Below are 15,677 nucleotides of genomic sequence, written 5' to 3'. Positions count from 1 at the left end.
AGATACATGACTATAACAATGTAAACTGAAAGAATGACTATAATTATTAAAAATGAATGTTACAATATTACAAAAAAAAATATTACCAAAAGAAGACATCTGAGAAGCCATCTCCCCTCACTCCTTTGCATAGGTGGAGGGGCAGATAAGTGGCACCTTAGTACATACAGTGCCAGGCCTGAAGTCAAAAAGACTCATCTTCCTGAGTTTAAATCTGGTCTCAGAAACTTACTAGCTGTGTGACCCTGGGCAAGTCACTTAACTCTGCCTCAGTTTACTCATCTGTAAAGTGAGCTGGAGGAAGAAATGGTAAATCACCCCAGTATCTTTGCCAGGAAAACCCCAAATAGGGTCATGAAGAATCAAACATGACTGAAACAACTGAACAACAACATTGAAAATGTTACCATTTTTTCAAAATACTGATTGGCTTTGCTATTTTTTTCTTTATTTCCTTTTTTTTTAAATTCTTGCTATAAAGGAGTTCTCTGTGGGAAAGAGAAAGGAGGAAGGATGTAGGCGGAAATTTAAATGAAGTGGAAACAATAAAAAAAGTCAACAAAGTTTTATTTATCAAAAAAACAACAAAAATAGAAAGTACAACCAAAACAATAAAAAGTCTACAAAATAATAAACAAGATCAACCTCAAAGATAAGAAGATATGACTTTCCCATACTCTTTGCAAGAAGAGGTTACACAAGTAGAAAACTACATATATTGTCAGATTTTTTTTTGATAATACTGTCCAATTTTGCTGATTTTTTTCTTTCCTTTTTTTAAAAAAAATTCTTTGTTATCAAAGATGGTTCTCTGGGAAAGGGAAGACAGCAGGGTACAAGGAGAAATCTAGACTATGTAAAGCAAAATATATCAGTAAAGAGATCTGCTAAAACAGTGATTCTGGGGAAGCAAGGATGGGGTGAGCAAGCTTAATGAGAATCAACACTGATACAAGGGGTGTCAGAGGTTGGTGGAACTGACCAAGGAAGTGGTTATCATCTCACTTCCTGATTCCTCCCACTTTGAGCACTGTAACATAATACAAAGCACATGATTGGGTAGATGTTTAATAATTTTTTTCTGTGTAGAAATAGGCTGTGAGCATATGAAGTTGTGGTCTGCAGTACCAAGTCCTTTTATTATTTCAAATTTTTTTTCCAAACAGCCACCATTGTACAGACTTCTATTCACCATCAAGTAAATCACTGAAATTACTGACAATAGGGAAAGAGCCCTGCCAAGGTTGGTGCTTTTATTGAGAGGCAATGAAAAAACTTCAGTGAAACCCCTTTAAAGGCTATCCCCTGTGCTCCTAATCTCAACACAAAAGTGGGGGATTCAAAGCACTGGGATTAAAATTGCCTGCAGTTTCAGCTTCAGGGACTAATGATGACAATGCCAAAATCTTTGGCAAGGATCTCTGAGAAGGCACAGTCCTTCAGAATCCTTTGAAATGTTAAGTGTAAAGTGAAAGGGGTCATCCTAAAGGAAAATTCTTCATAAAAGGAAAACAGAACTACAAGGTACAGATTTTGAAAATTCATTATTCATTCCATTTGCCTTCAACCTCAGGGCTAGAAGCATGTTTCCAATTTGCTATTGTCTATACTACTGAAAATGAAAATGGGAGGGGGGAGAATTCCTGGATTAAATGCAGGAAACAACTGCTAAACCAGAATATATTTTGCTCATTTCACATGAAAAGTATTTCTTAGTGTGTAACTACACTTGGTTTCCATCAAGTAACCACTCCAATTAGGATCCAGTGAATGCCCAGTCCAGAGATAAATAAAAAGTCATTACAATATAAGAACAATATTCTGGTCTTTCTTAGTCTAAAAAAAATCAAAAGACACTTTCATTAGATTCATTTGTTACCTAAAATATTTTCACAAGATCTCAATAGGTCCAGCACTAAAACTATTCATTAGAAAAAGTATGTATTAAGGCAAATTCTATATGTTCCAAGCAATGAGGTATAGTGGAAAATATAATCAACTTGGGATTCAAATCTTCCCTCTGACATTTACCACCTGTGTGACTCTAGGCAAATTCTTTAACCTTTCCAGGCTTCAGTTTTCCTCATTAGTAAGATGAAAAGGTCAGACTAAATAGTTTCTGAGGCCCCTTCCCATTCTTGGCCTATGACCATGTTGGCAACTCCCACCAGGGATTCAAAGTCTTCATTCTGTCTTACAGAAGTCTACCACATTTGGGTACTACTCCTGCTATGGACCTTTTCCCACCTATCTTCCATTTAAGAAAATAAACAGTGCTCTGTCTTGTGTTTCTTTCCCTTAACACTATCACTTTGAAAAACAGAGACCAACCATCTAATCACAGATCATAGATTTAGAGCTGGAAGCAACCTGAGAGGGTATTGAATCTAACCTCTTAATTTTATCAAGGAAACACAAAGTCCATAGAGGCTGACTTGTGCAGAAACATGCTACTAGTAAATGTCTGATGTGGGATTTGAATTCAGTTCCTCCTAATTCCAAGTCCAGCTCTCCCACCCACTGTGCCACCCATCTCCTTACAAACCATCCTAAGGTAGTTAGTAAAGCTTAGCGGCTTCTGATGCTACTTCTATGGGTAATATTGCCATTAATGGGAAACTTTTTGGAGATGATGCCTTAAGATACACAATGAGGCCAGAATTCCAGGCACCATGACTGTCCCAGAGAGATTATCTTTGTGCAGGTGGATCTGTCAGTGCCTTTTAAATCACTGCACATGGGCAGACACCTAAGTCTGGATTCTAGGATTAGCAGTAACATATGTATCACCCCTTCACCAGCCCCAATGGCTTACAAAAAGATTCAGTTCAGTCCCTTTCCTTATTACTGATAACATAAACAGGAAAAACCAAGAAGCTCGAGCAGTCCTTAATATAAGATTAATGTAAGAGGTCAGAGCCAACTAGGATAGTAAGCCAGAGTTTATTTTTTTCCTAAAGAAAGCAAAAACCAAATCTTCAGAACCCACTGTATAATCCCTCAAACATACTTTCTGGAAAGTCACCATGTGTTTGCCTTTGCAAGCAAGTTTGGGATGCTGCCAGAAGAATGGGCCAGTGCCAAGTTGGGTGAAATGAATCAGGCTGCTTGGAGACTCCTTAAAGGATCAGGAATGGTTTCTGCAAATGAAGTGTATGGCAGAGACAGGATTCAGGGAATTCCCCCCACCTTGAAATGGGATGAAGAGATATGTATCCCTTGGAGGATTTCTGGAGTTCCAGCTGTGCATCAGTAAAGTACTCTTTCTACCCCTTCCCCTGGCCTGGAATCTGCAGGTCAATTCTCTTTAGTATTTTCATTACAATATTTCAGTAGGTCTATGACCTCTCTCCCATGTGGCGAAGATGACAGCTATGCACCCTGTCTTAGCCTTCACAACCTTTCTCCATGTCCTCTTATACATTTTCCATAGGGGCCTACCCAACAGGTTGGGGGCTCTGGTCTAGATCTTTTCTTCAATATTAGAAGGGTACTCAATGAAACACAGAAACTATCTATTTTTTATCATCGAGTCTTGTTCTTTGCCTGGCCCACCTGTTTTTCTGGTCTACTATTACATTCATCAAAATTAAATAGGCAAAAATCTTCATGCTCTTGAAGGGAGAGAGTTTACCTTATGCACATACACACACACACACATACACCATACACACACACACACACACACACACCACACACACACACAACATCCCTTTGCCTTCTGGGAAAACATCTATTTCTGAGTAAACATGGAAAAATCAGGCTTGTAGAAGAAGAACCCTGATGGTATCCCCTTGAAAAGGTGAGGGAAACCTGATTTAGGAGCATTCAAACAGAATCCAGACAGCTATTTTTCAAAGGAAGTTATGTAGAGAGTAAAAGATTAGATTAGACTTCTCAGTTTTCTTCATCTGGGAAAGATTGAATCTATGATTTACAGGCATGGATTAACAGATGGGACCCTAGATTTGGAGTCAGGATGCCCTGGGTTAAAATCTTGCCTTAGACCCTTATGAACTGTGTTGTCACTCAAAGTAAGCCACTTAACCATTCCATGCCTCGGTTTCCCCATCTGTAAAAGAAGGGATTTGGACTCAATAGTCTCAAACGTCCCTTCCACCTCCAAATCAACAATCCTTTTTGCTCCTCTGGAGAAATGGTGTCAAACTTTATTTCTAGAACAATATGGAGAGACCAAGAGGAAAAAAAAAAAAACCTGAAAAGATTAATCCACTCCTCTATCTTTCCCCTACCTCTGCTTTCAACTCTGTCCATGGCAACCACCAATCACAGGCACATGTTTAGGTCTGAGGAGAAAGGAAAGAAAGTCAGAATGAAAGCAGTAGAATTACTGCAGAACAGTTTATACTCACTGAGAAAAGAAGGAAAAGAGATTTAAATATGTACCCCCAAAAAACAGGAGTTCATTTGCTCATCTCTCTCCTAAGCTATTCTCAAAGCTCTCAGCACATCCTCTGTGGTGACTGCTCAGAGTAGAACAGGAGATGAAAGAAGGAGTCCACTCCAACAGGAGGCAGCAGGTGATACAATGGACAGAGTGTTAGGCCTTGAGTCAGGAAGATCAGAGTTCAAATCTGACCTTGGACACTGGTTAGCTGTGTGGTCTTGAACAGGTCACTTAACCTCTGTGTTACTATAAAAATGAGGACAATAATGGCACCTACCTCCCGGTGTTATTGGGAGGATTGAGTGAGATAATATTTGTGAAATGCTTAGCACAGTTAGGTACTTATTTAAATGTTTTTTCATTACATTGTAATCTCCTTGAGGTCAGGGACTATCTTTTGCCTCTTTTTGTTATCTCCAGTGTTTAGTATAGTGTCTGGCAATAGTAAATACTTAATAATAATATGCAATAATAATATTATTCAGTGATAATAAATGTGTATTGACTGATGAATTAATTGAACTGCAATTCTAGGAGAAGTTACCTGGAGGAAAGAAATAGAGGTTCTTTTCACAAGAGAATTCAATGGGCAGGAATCCCTAGAAAAAACTCTCTGGAACACTTTTTCTGGTATGTGATCAAAATAAACACACAAAATAACACCAAGTTATGTGTATGTGTGACCCTGGGCAAGTCCTTTTATCTCTAGGGAATTTTGATTGCCTCAAGGAGCTTTGAAATCCAAGGTACATATCACTATCCAATTCCTCTTTATTTATTTAGATATACCTGTGTGCTGGTTGCCAGGACTAGGACCTCCCCTTTCCCTCAACCAAAAATGAATCATGTCCCCTTGGAGGGAAAACATGTTGGAAACCCAGAAGAATGCACAACTTCTACCACCCATCCCCGCTTTGGCTCACGCAGCTGGTAAAGAGGGAAAGCGGCCAACAGCCTATGGAAGTCTGCCTACTAGAGCTTCTTCATGACTTAAGTGAGAATTAGGGAGGGGGAGCTAGGTGGTACCGTGGATAGAGCACTGCCCCTGGTGTCAGGAGGACCTAAGTTCAAATCTGACTTCGGACACTTGACACTTATTAGCTGTATGACCCTGGGCAAGTCATTCAACTCAGACTGCCTTGAAAGAAAACAGAAAGAAAGGAAAAGAATTAAGGAGAAATAAGAGAAATTGAGGGAGAAACTGAAGTGCTTTGTTGGCTCCTGGCCAAATAGGTAGGAAGTGTTCTCTCAGGTAGAAGACATCCCTCCCAGGTATCAAAGTGGGAAAGGATGTGCAGATTTGTAGTGCCCATATCCGAGCCTGGAAGGGAGAAGACAAGTACTCCTTAATATGCAGCCAACCTCCCTAGTGCAAGCAGAATTGGATTAATATGTAATTGGGCAATATTTAACAAAAATAAATTAAAATACGATAAAACATTGATCCTGTTAATATGTGGTTTTCTGAATCAATATGTGCCTGCAAGGTTTCTCATGTACATCTTAGTGGTCCCCAGTTTGACATACTTGCCATTAAAGTTGGGGGAACAGGGACACATTTCCTGAGCAAGCTTTTGGAGATTTCCCCTCTGTGGGAAGAAAGACAAAGGGCATAACTTGGGTGAGAAATCTCCAGTTTGGTGCCACATCCCTAGACTAGCAATGCCAAAAAAATGAATTTCCTGCCAACCAGTCAGAACTCTAAAGGCTGGTGGCTACATCCCTAATGAAGCTGCTCTTAATGACAGAGAAAAATTGGTTATTCCAGAGGCTTTTGGCCATCTCCACCCAAAAGACAACAAGGCAGCCTGGAAGGAGAACCAGACCTGGGAATCCTGCTACGGTTGGAGGGCCAGGCTCTCCGACAAGAGAGCAATTCTTGGCAACATTTGCTGGGTGTGGCAGAGGGAGGAAACTCATATTTGGGGTCATAAATGATTAATTGTGGCTTATTTAAGGTTTTTTGTTTTGTTTGCCTCCTTTTAATAAAACTTCTCTGATATTCTGAATTATGTGCTCACAAGTGGGTAGTATATTTTAGTATGCTGGAAGTACCATTCATATCTTTTCATTAGGTTTCATGAGTAGGATCTATAAGCCAAGAATGTGAAAGAATATAAAAGAAACCCCAAAGTATACATAGGGACCAACATTTCAGTAGAGAGTCTATAATGTGTCTATAGAACAGTGGTTACAAACACAGTCTTTGAGAGCTGCCTGGGAAATTGAGAAGTAGGGACTTGCTCAGAGGCATCACAAGAAGAGAATAAGGGGATGGAAATAAGTATGTGTGCGTATACGTGTGTGTATACACACATGCTCACACACACACATATACATATATTCACATAAATATATACGCACATATACATGTATGTACATGTGTATATGTATATATGTGCATATAATTATTCTTACATATATAAATGTAGAGGCATAGATATAGATTTGTATAGCACCTATTTTGTGCCAGTTAGGTGTGGCAGTGGATAGAGCTCCAGACCTGGAGTCAGGAAGACCTTAGTTCAAATCTGGCTTCTGACACTTACTAGCTGTGTGACCCTAGGCAAAAAAAATCACTGTTTGCCTCAGTTTCTTCATCTGTAAAATGAGCTGGAGAAGAAAATGGCAAATTGTTCCAGGATCTTTGCCAAGAAAACCCCAAATGGGGTTATGAAGAGTTGGAAATGACTGGACAACAACAAAGTACCTACTTTGTGCCAGGCACTATTTACAAATAATATTCCATTTTATCCCCACAATAATCCAAGGCTAGCACCTCTATTTATTACATCATGCTACCATTAAAATATAGACTATATTAGCTTATATATTATATACATTAATATTAGAAACAATTTTAAAAACTCTACATACAATATTTATATCATGTGTATAGACACTAATACATAAGTATTCTTAGATATCAACAAAAATACTATTGAAATAAATTCTGAACAGTGGCATCCATGGTTTTATGGGGATCCAAATGTACGCTCCTCATACCTTCACCTTCCTCTCATTCAAGATGGAGCTCCACCATCGCATTCTTCATGAAGTCTTTCCCGATCCCTTAACCACCACCACTGTTCATGCTGTCCTTCTCAAATTATCTTGTATTTATAGGCTTTTTCTTGAATTCCCCATTACAATGTAAATTTCTCATGAGTAGAGACTCTCATTTTTTATATTTGAACCCCACACCTCTCGCAGAATCTAGCACATTAATAGGTGCTTTATATATGATTGTTGGATGATCAATATATACTCCTTCCATCAATGCAGTTAGGAAGCTCTTACATACTTCAAAGCAATTATCTTCAGGAGTTCCTTCATGAAAGGCAGGTAGGGGGTACAGTGGCCAGAACACTGGACCTGGAGTCACAAAGACCTGAGTTCAAATCCAACCCCAGACACTCACTAACTATCTCACCCTGAGCAAATCACTTTATCTATGCCTCAATTTCCTCACCTATAAAATGGGGACCAAAAGGTAATATTATAGACTAGTACCTTGGGTAGGTTGCGGGGAGGAATAGAAAAGGCTACATGTAGAATATCAGTTCTCAATTTGAGGATATGCGCATACTTAAAAAAATATTTTGATAACTATTTCAATATAATTAGATTCTTTTGTAACCCTATATAGTATTTTATTTTATGCATTAGAAATATTATTCTGAAAAGAGGGATCTTTGGCTTTCCCTTGGCTTGACAAAGGGGCCCATGATGACAAAAAAAGTTAAAAAACAAAAGAATGAAAAGTGAAATCAGCAGAACCAAGAGAACATTGTATACACTAACCGCAATATTATATTAAGAATGACTGAGAAACTAAGTCATTTTGACTATTATAAATACCCAAATTAACTATAAAAGACATATGAAGAAAGATGTTGTCTACATCCAGAGAAAGAATTGATCAAGAGAAGTATGTGCAGAATAATTTTACATAAATATACCTATTTGTGTCTAATGGTAGCCATCTCTAGGGTGATGGCAGGGGGAGGGAAGAAAAAAAGAGGGAAATTTATGTAACTTTATTATACATTTAAAAGGAATGACAAATTGCACATAATAGATATGTAGCTTCATGTGCAATCATTTTTTATTATACGATGTTATGGAAATACTTTTTTTATTCCATAAATTAAAAAAAGAAAGAAAGAACCTCTGATGTAGAAGGTAACACTTGAACTAGGTCTTGAAGGAAAGTAAGAATTCTAAGAAATGGAAATGAGGACAAAGTATTCTCCCAGCACAAGGAACAACCCAAAGACACAGAACTGGAGATATGAGGTGATGTCCAATGGATGCGTAACCAAAGAGAGGTCAGTTTGGCTCACCATATAGTATTTATGAAGAGGAATAATGCGTGATGAGGCTGGAAAGGTAGGTTGGAGCTAGACTGTGAAGGATTTAAATAACATGGAAACTTAGACTCATTCCTAGAGGCAATGGGAAGCAATTAAATCTTATTGACTAGAAGAGTGACACAGTTAGATGTGTGCTTTAGACCTAAATGAAATCAAAGAATGTGAGTCTTGGGTGGAGAAAAACTCATTTACACAAAGAACACCATCAGAAGCTTTACAAATTTAGGACTATAGGGTTACATAGCTTCTTCATACCACTTACAGTAGTAATAATCCTTACAAGAGTAAGGATGATGGTGATGATAGATTTGATTTAAACATCTTTCTTCCAAAGAATTCTAAGTATTTTCATACCCTTTCTCTCATTTATCCTTCCAATATTCCTGTGAGATAGGGAAAGGTAGTATTACGTACTCACAGTAGTTGTTAACATCATCCACAAACCCCGGGACTTCCTTAGAAAGAGCACAGGATAGATAGATGTTAGAGGCAGAGGGTGTCTATGACCTTTCAAGGCACTACTCAGAACACCTCTAGAAATGCAGAAATGAAGACATCAAAAAATAAAACACACCAACCTTTTCCATTTTTGTAACAACATGGTATAAAAAAATACTTAAGAACAAATCTGAACAAGTGAACAGGATATAACATGTGGAGACAAGGAGTCAAGAGTCTCCCTTTCTACAGAAAATAGAAGCCAATGTACTGAAAAAATGTTCTAAACAAACCTGAAGTCACATTCACGGTTTTTAGAGACAACACAGAGTCGACTTGTAAAAAACTTTTCTGACTGTCCTACTATTGATACCTTAGCTTATAGAATTCATCAGACTTTCAAATAAAACATCGACCAATTGTATAATGCAACATTTCCCATGGGGAGACAGTCAGGCAGTGTATGTAGAGTTAATCTTACAGGGTGAAAGACCAAAGTTCAATTCCAACCCTGACATAGTCTATCTGTTCATTCTGGACAAATCCCTTAATCTTTCAATATCCCAGGCAACTTTCTCTGATTCTAAATTGCTGAACAGTTGCATGCCTGAATTGATGGAAGCAATTTCCATACCGAGAATTCCCACATCAATGAAATCACAGGTATCAGACCCCTTCCCTTCAAAAAGGCAAAACATTATTACAAAGATTCATAATTTTTCTTCTTTAAAAATTATTCAGTGGAAGGATAATATATAGGACAATTCTCCTTCCTTTACAATGTAAATTCCCTTCAAAGATGGCAAATTGTGCCCAAAAAGTACTTTGTACTGAGTTGTTCACAAGTACAGCCTGCAAGCTATATAGCAGATAAAGTTTTGAAAAAGCATACTTATTGCATAAGGAATTTATTTTTCCTAAAAAGAACTGAGCCTGAAAGGTTACTTACAAGACAGAGTAATCACAAGCAGATGTCAAAACACTTACATAAAGGTAAAAAAAGAAGAAAAAAAAAGAAAAGAAAAAAAGACTTTAAATATTTTGTTCTTTAAAAAAAATCAATAATGGCTGGCAATAAGTTTGCCCCTGATTGTCATTAATTGCCATTATTACAGTGCTGGTGATGGCTCTTAATGGAGCGATTTTTCTGAACAATAGTTTTATATTATTTTTCTGGCACAAAAGCCTGTTCACAAATACCACAGTGTTCTCAGCCTGAAACTAAAATGACTGGAAGATTAAAAGCAATTAGTCTAATTTTTACTCACTGGCGTGAGTACTAACAGTGGAGCCAGATATGTATTTTTCAAGGCTCAACAACTTTTCCAAGTTTGCTGGATTTGAAAGCAAGGCAGGAAGCACCTATCAGATGCACTCCAGAAAGACAGGCTCTCTGCAGAAGGGCCAGGCTGCAAGGGCGAGGAAAGGGAAGGGCAGTGCATAGAACATGTGCACATTCTCTGTGATAGAGATCACATAGGAGCCAGAAAGAGAACACCTGTCATAAATAACATAGACGGCTGAAACCTATCGAGGAGCGGAAGGAAGAGACCTCTGACACTAGGCAAAGACATATTGCAAAGAGCAGGGGCATCATTTTGTCTGATCTTAACTCTAAGAGATTGCTGGTATGAATGTTTATTAGAACTTTAAAAGTTTGGGTTTTCTAAAAAAATAATTCATAACAGAATTCCAATAGGCAGAATGGTATAGAGGATAGAGATGCCCTCACAGCCAGGAAGTCCTGCTTCTGACAGATACTATCTTGTGTGACCCCTATCTTCTCAGTGGTCCCAGCTAACTCTCAAAGACTTTAAGTGGTAACAAGGGTCTCTACTGGTATTGATAGAAGGAGGTTCTCACCAGGTGTTCCCTCCATCAATGGGCTTAAGACTCTAGTTCAAAAAACAATAGAAAAGAAAGAATCACAAAAGTGTTTGGGCAAAGATAAGTTGAGTAGCCCAGTTTGAACCCAGCTCAAAAATAGAATAAGTAAAGGGATCAAGAATGTCAGACAAGGTTGAAAAGGAAGGCTGTTGAGCTAGATTGTGTCAGGTTGTATTTCATCATGTATTTTATCCTGAAGTTAGTAGGGAACCATGGAAAGTTTTTGGAGCAAGGTTCTGAGCTAGTCAAATCTGTGATTAAGAAAAAATTCTTTTGGCAACTGTATGGAAGATGGATTGGAGAGGGGAGAGACAAGAAGCAAGGAGGCTCATTGGAAGGCTATTAAAATAGTCCCAGAAAAAAGTGATGGGTACTGAACTAGGGTGGTGGTCTCCCTAGAATTTTATAATCAATTAACCATATTAATTCATACCAACTTGGGGAGATTCCATCCCATATAGCTTCCATCAGAGCTATATGCTGATGGCTCACAATGGCCTTGGGTTCTTGAAGGGCGTGCCAGTGTACACAAGCTAGAAAACCACGAATATAAGCATACCACCTGAGGACTAGCCTGGGTAAGCATAGAGAGGCTCATCACCCAAAACTTGGCCACTAAAAGATCATTTGGTTTTTAGTTGTTGCTCACAGCAACTTATAAAAGCATTTTGTTAAGCATGGCAGAACTACAGTCTACATCAGTGCAGGTAGAACTTGTTCCAATAGAATCATAGACCTTTTAAAACATTGAAGTATTAACTGTATATTTTTTTAAATGGCTATGATTTTGTTCCTTCCAAGCAGATTATAACTTAGTACATTCAGCATCCTATAGGTCAGATCTCTCTTTGCTAATATTTTCAGTTACTACTATTGTGTCTATTTCTAGTAGATGAGGACACGTACAAATGTTATAAATTAATGTTAGCTTTATACTTAATAAATTTAGTTAAATATATTTTAATTTAAAATAAATTTAATTTAATTAAAATTAATTTTTAATTAAAAACTTCATAACAATGAAGACACCAGTGAACCGCAAAATCTTTGGTTATTATCAGAGGCAATTTCCTCACTTGAGAGTTCCCTCTGCCTATGAAATCATAGGTCTCCTGCCATCACAATCATCCAAGAAAGATCAGATTAAATTCAGTATCGTTTCAGAATCAAATAAAATTTGATCACAAATGTATGACAATTACCAGATTATCTTATTAGCAAAAATAGGCAAAGGGGAAAGATACCAGTAATTGCTAACTAATATATCTATTTTCGCATCTATGTAAAATGTTTGTGAGAATAATCTGCCAACTTGATGAGGGTTTGAAAGCAGAAGGTTTGAGAAGGGAAGATGAAAGCTTTCACAAATGATATTTCTATGGCAGATGATATTTTTACAATGAAAAGATGAAGAGAATACAAGATCCCACTGTGCCCATTATTTGTTGACTACAAAATAGTCAATTTGGAAAAACGAAATGCTCTCTTAAAGGCTTTTCCAACAAGGTGTCTTCCATGCATGTTAAGATCACATAAGATTCCCCAACTGTAGTCCTTTTATGAAGTCTTATGTGATGAATGAAAAACACCACAGAAAGTTTCTAGGTAATTAATAATCAATTTATTAATTATGCTAACTAATAATCAATAAATTGATTGCCAGTGGTTTCTCTCAATGACCTGAAAGTCTTAAACATGTTTTGAAAGGAAATGCCCCTGACAAGTGAAAATCAGCCCTGATTAGTGGACATTTTATGAGGAGGTGGGTTAGAGGTCTTCAGTTCCTCTTGCTGAGAAAGTTGCTTGGTCATGAGACTCAGCTGTCTCCAACAATCCAGACAGGGGAATCTATCTCCATCCAGACCACTCTGGTTGATTTTCAGCTTCATGAACTGGGTCACCCTAAACTCTAACGCATCCCTGTGCAAGGACAGGGGCTCATTTCCTTAGAGCAGTCTCTTACCTACACTGGATCTTGTTTATACTCTAAAAAGAGCTAAGGTCTCCTAATTGGGTGGGGTCCCACCTAAGATTGACAAGCATGTACCTTGAGGATCAGGACAATCTCATCAATCACCCATGTTCTTCAGAGATTGACTTTTTACAGGGGCGAGACCTTCAATGAGGAAATAAAAGGAGAAAAGCCTGGATCCTAATTTAATAATTGTTTATTAATATAATAGCAAAACAATAACTTGTCTCTTAGAAATTATGAGATAGAAAACAAAAGGGTCATGTTAAGTATAAAGATAAGATGTGGTCTCATTCAGTAATGCTTTTGTGAGGTATGAAAGATTCTTCTTGAGTAAACTAGAAGAAAAGATAGCCATTGACCTGGTGAAGGTTTGCTGTACCAATGATGTACTTCTTTAAAAGGAGTTCATCCTTTCCAAACAGGGGACAATTCTATGAAATATGACTCCTGTATCTATGCTTGAGGAAAACAGGTAAGGAGGAGAGAATTCCTTTCTCCTCTTTCCAGCATCTGCCATGGTGTCTAGCAGAAGAGCCATTTGCAAATAGGAAATGCCTCATCTGTCAGAGAGACTCTGAGGCATAGCTGAGTGACATTTGGTAGGGAGCAAATCCACATACTCCCCAATCAATCATAGTCACAGAGTAGCAGTCATTCAACCAAGAATGCAATTACAAGACGCACTTTTGGAAGTAGAGAAGAGAGCTCATGGATTTATGTTAGAACTAGCCTTGGCAACTGACAATTAGGCAGTGGAGATAAGCAGATTATGGAAGCTCAGCTAACTAGCAAAGACCTGAAGCCAGAGAAGAAGCAGAAAGATCTCATCAAAAGAGTAAGTATATGAGGGCTCAGCAGTACCAGAGGCTCAGGTTGCCTTGGCCACATGTGTTCCCTAAATGTCAACTTTAACCTTGTACCCACTCTTCCTATAGAAGCTATGTTGAAGCATGTGCCCCAGGTTTGTGGGGGAAATAATTTGTAATTACTGTTCTTAATATTCCATTTTATTATATTTTAGTATATTTCCACGCATTTTAGTACATTTCAGCTAATTGTATCTATTGCCTGACTGTTAAAGGTAAACTCACCAGTAGGGGCTTATGAGTTATACAGTGTGATGAGTAGAAACTCTAGAACCCTACAGGCAGTATTCTCCATTCCCTTCTCCAGAGACACACAACCATTCTCTAGCAGAATATAATCTCAGTTACTTATAGATTCACCTCATTCTCCTATAATTTCTACTATATGATAATATGTTCAGAATGGTAATTTGGAGAAAATGAAAAGTGATAACAAAGCATAGAATGTTATAGCATACAAAATGCTTTCACAAACACTATTTCATTTGATACTGATAATGAATTAATCTTGAATTAAGATTCATCTATGTTTCATATATCTGTATTCTACAAAGATTTTTCACTAACAAACAAAAATATCTTTGGGAAAATCCTCATTAACTCATTTAACTAAAGTACCCTATTAGCTGTGAGTCTGGACAAGTCAGCTAACCTTTGTTAGCAGCTTGATTCTCATGTATGAGATGGGGCTAATAATAGCACCTACCTCCTAAGGTTGTTGTGAGGATTAAATTAGATAATATTTGTAAAGTGCTTTGCAAACTTTAAATTGTTATATAAATGCTAGTTTTATTCTGCCTAGTCTAGATTTTAAAATCTAGTATATAATTTGAAAAGCAATACAGTGAAGAAAACTAGATATACAAAATGGAGTGTTACAAAATTATGAAAACCAAAATTAGCCCCAAAGAAGACATGTGAGAAGCCTCCTCCCTCCTCCATCTCTTTCAAAGAGCTATTCCACAGTTGTGTAACAATACATACAAGGTCAGATTTTTTTCACTATTTAGCTGACTTTTTTCTCTTCTTGCTATTTCTTAATTTCATTGTTTAAAAAAAGGTTAACTCATTGGGAGAGGATGGGGAAGGGACGTAAGGAAATCTAAGCAATAAAAACAGAAGATATCAATAAAATTCTATTTTTTAACAAAGTATTGAATTTAGAATCTTGAGTAGTGGCGTTTTAATCCCAATACTGCTACTTATTACCCATGTGACCATGAGTAAGACACTTGACTAACTCCCTTTGACCTGTTTCTTATCTAGAAAGTTAAGGGATTAGACTAAATGACTACTAAATTCCCTCCCAGCCCTCTTCAGCACTTCTTAAACTGTGGGTGAGCCACCCTGAGAATATAAGCTGCTGGAGGGGTAAGAACTTTCTCACTTTTAAAGCTTGTATCCCTAGTGCCATGTAAAGTTTCGAACTAAAATGCAGTTTTTTTCGAGGTTAAACTAATTTTTTTTTTAATGAATAGAAATCCATTTTTTGTCTTCTATTTCCCCCTTGCTTTGAGAATGGAAGAGAGAGAGAAGAAAGAAGAAAGAAAGAAAGAAAGAAAGAAAGAAAGAAAGAAAGAAAGAAAGAAAGAAAGAAAGAAAGAAAGAAAGAAAGAAAGAAAGAAAGAAAGAAAGAAAGAAAGAAAGAAGGAAAGAAGGAAGGAAGGAAAGAAAGAAAGAAAGAAAGAAAGAAAGAAAGAAAGAAAGAAAGAAAGAAAGAAGGAAAG

General features: G+C 37.4%; 1 protein-coding gene across 1 annotated transcript in view; it reads right to left on the bottom strand.

Moving 5' to 3' along the window:
• The window catches only part of STOX2 (storkhead box 2), a 224,924-nt gene that overhangs the window by 182,303 nt on the left and 26,944 nt on the right, over window positions 1–15,677 (bottom strand). The window lies entirely within an intron of this gene.

This window comes from Notamacropus eugenii, chromosome 7 (genome assembly GCF_028372415.1).
Source record: "Notamacropus eugenii isolate mMacEug1 chromosome 7, mMacEug1.pri_v2, whole genome shotgun sequence".
Taxonomy (NCBI): domain Eukaryota; kingdom Metazoa; phylum Chordata; class Mammalia; order Diprotodontia; family Macropodidae; genus Notamacropus; species Notamacropus eugenii.
This window is presented reverse-complemented; position numbering and strand designations above follow the sequence as displayed.